At 38.1% G+C, this 3,088-nt stretch overlaps 1 pseudogene; it reads left to right on the top strand.

Annotated features, from left to right (window-relative positions):
• The first annotated feature begins 314 nt into the window (after window positions 1–314).
• Window positions 315–2,883, top strand: LOC143615694 (L-type lectin-domain containing receptor kinase IX.1-like; annotated as a pseudogene).
• Window positions 2,884–3,088: the final 205 nt, after the last annotated feature.

Below are 3,088 nucleotides of genomic sequence, written 5' to 3'. Positions count from 1 at the left end.
CAGTAACTTTTCTTACAAAATTGATACAAAAACATGTAAACTTCTTACAAAAACTATTTTGACTTAACATAATATTTATTAGATAATATTCTAACAAAGTTAGAGCTTATTTTTTTTTTATTGAAAATTTGTTGGAACTATATGTCATAGAAAATTTGTAGGATATTTTTGTGAGAAAATGACTTGTTTTCTTAGTAGTGTTTTAAGGCCAATACATATAGTAAACACCCAAATTATTATTCAGCTGTCTATTACTTAGTCATATTTTCCTTTTCTCATTAGTACATCTTGTGTTATATTCTGAGTGTGGGTATATATATTTAAGTTATTTGTGAAGCAAAGCACGACTACATACCAAGAAGTTCAAAACTATTCTAGCAAATTTCCAGACTCATGTCTATCTTAACATGTTTCTTTTTTGCTTTAATCCCTTATGCGGCTTCAATCACTTTCAATTTCACAAATATTACTTCAAAAAATTCCCAGGATATACTATTATCAGATCATGCATATGCCTCTGATGAAGGAATCCGGGTGAGCTACAATAAAGGCAATCGTGGTTGGGCCTGGTTGGGAGGCCGAGCCACGTACAACAGATCTATTCGTTTATGGAACAAAGACTCTAATGTTTTAACCAGCTTCTCTACCAGTTTCACATTTGTGATTGATTCATACGGGAATGAAGGTTCTGGTGATGGTCTCGCATTCTTCCTTCCTCAAGAAAATAATGTGATAAATGGAGGAGGATCCATTGGGCTTCAATTCAATGATACGACTAATACAAGTATGTATCCATTTGTGGCTGTGGAGTTTGACACTTATGATAGCAACAAGTGGGATCCAAAGTCCGTAGGTGACCATATAGGTATCAATGTTAACTCCATGACTTCTCTTACGTATCGGAAATGGTATAGCAATATAACACATGGTAAAGAGTGTAGAGCTCTATCATCATCATCATCATCATCATCGTACTCAGTATATCCCACCAATAGCAATGCTATGGTAGGGTCTGAGGAGGGTAAGATGTAGACAGCCTTACCTCTATCCCATAGGGATAGAGAGGCTGCTTCCGGTGAGACCCCCGGCTCGATAGTAGTTTTGCATCAAGCCTTGGACTTAAGGCACATAGCACTCAATCATCGGGACACCGGCTGATCGGTGCATGTGCCCTTGTCTTTCGGCTATCAACGCCACCACATGATGCCTGATTAACCTTCCGCCACTTTTAACGTTATTTTCACGAGATTAGTAAAATAACGTCAAAATTAGTGTAGAGCTCTAATTAATTATTATTCTGATTCCAAAAATCTTAGTGTTTCCTTCACTAGTTTTAAAGATAATTTAGCGGTATAGGAAACTGGGCTTGATTAACACATTGATTTAAGGGATGTGTTGCCCGAATATGTAATTTTTGGGTTTTCAGCTTCCACTGAAGATGGGTATGAGAAAAATAATGTAAGATCTTGGACGTTTAATAGTACTGAGTTTAAGGCTGAAGAAAACAACGGGTTAGCACAGCCCACGAGCCAGAATGCTGTGAAAGGGAAACACAGTGTGTTGCGTAACGTAGAGATTATAGCTGGGACGTTGGCTCTAGCTGTTATTGTTTTGGCTATAGTTGCTTATTATTGTTGCAGGAGGAAGAGATACGATGGTGGTAAAGTGGAGGAACTTGAATTTGCTTAAGAGATGAACAATGATATCGAAATTGGGGCTGTTCTACCTAGAAGATTTTCTTACCATGAATTAGCTTTGTCAACTGCTAACTTCACAGAGACAGAGAAGCTTGGAGAGGGCGGCTTTGGCGGAGTTTACAAAGGTTTTATGAAAGATTTAGGCACGCATGTCGCAGTCAAAAGAGTGTCAAAGACTTCTAAACAAGGGATCAAAGAATATGCATAGGAAGTCAAGATCATTAGCCAGTTGAGGCATAGAAATTTGGTGCAACTCATTGGTTGGTGTCACGACAAAGGAGAACTCTTGATTGCTTATAAGTATATGGAAAACGGAAGCTTAGATTTGCATCTCTTCAAGGGAAAGAGCTTGTTGACATGGAATACAAGGTACAAAATCGCCCTTGGTTTGGCTTCTGCTTTGCTATATTTACATGAAGAATGGGAGCAATGTGTCCTCCATAGAGATATCAACTCCAGTAATGTGATGCTTGACTCAAATTTCAATACAAAGCTTGGTGATTTCGGGCTAGCTAAGTTGGTTGATCACGAGAAGGGTTCGCAAACAACGATGTTGGCTGGAACCTTGGGTTATATGGCTCCTGAATGTGCTGTCACAGGAAGTGCAACCCGGGAATCTGATGTTTTCAGCTTCGGAGTTGTTTTACTGGAAATAGCATGTGGGCGAAAACCCATTGAACACATGGCTCAAGAAAAAAATATACGATTATTAGAATGGGTTTGGGAGCTCTGTGGGGCTGGGAATCTTTTAAAAGCAGTTGATCCGAGTCTAGGGTCATGCTTTGATGCAAGAGAAATCGAGGGTTTAATGATTGTTGGGTTATGGTGCGTGCACCCTGACTCGCAACTTCGCCCATCGATGAGACAAGTCTTTAAAGTTATGAAGTTTGAAGCTTCCCTTCCTTTACTACCATCAAATATGCCTGTGGCATCTTATGTAACACCTCCGATTTCCTCACAAGCAGAGCTCTTTCCCGTTGGCCAATACCACTTATCTAGTAGCATCTCTAAATCAACATCAAACCAAATATCGTCAACTTCTTCATGCCCATCTGCATCAACACACTGAAAAGCCTATATTGTTTAACGTTAAACACAATTAATGACAACTTCCTTAGATCACAAACTATAGATTTTGAGTATATGATACTACAAGTTTTGTAAAACATTGAACGTCAAAAATTCTCCTTTGTTTATTAGTGTATGTTACCGGTACCAAAAAAAAAAAAGTAGGAGATTACAATAACCAATAACAAGCTAAAATTTGAATGTAAAATATCCTAGAAAAAATCCACGTCTTCGCAAAAGTTGGTGTATTAGAAGAACAGATTAAAGTTTCTCATCTTGGTCATATTTGTCATATATAATGCATCTTGGGTTTTGGTTAATGT

This window comes from Bidens hawaiensis, unplaced genomic scaffold (assembly GCF_021521415.1).
Source record: "Bidens hawaiensis isolate Kalapana, Puna unplaced genomic scaffold, B.hawaiensis_p1.1 tig00043984_1, whole genome shotgun sequence".
NCBI lineage: Eukaryota > Viridiplantae > Streptophyta > Magnoliopsida > Asterales > Asteraceae > Bidens > Bidens hawaiensis.
Note: the sequence above shows the minus strand (reverse complement) of the source record. Positions and strands in the feature narration are given on the sequence as shown.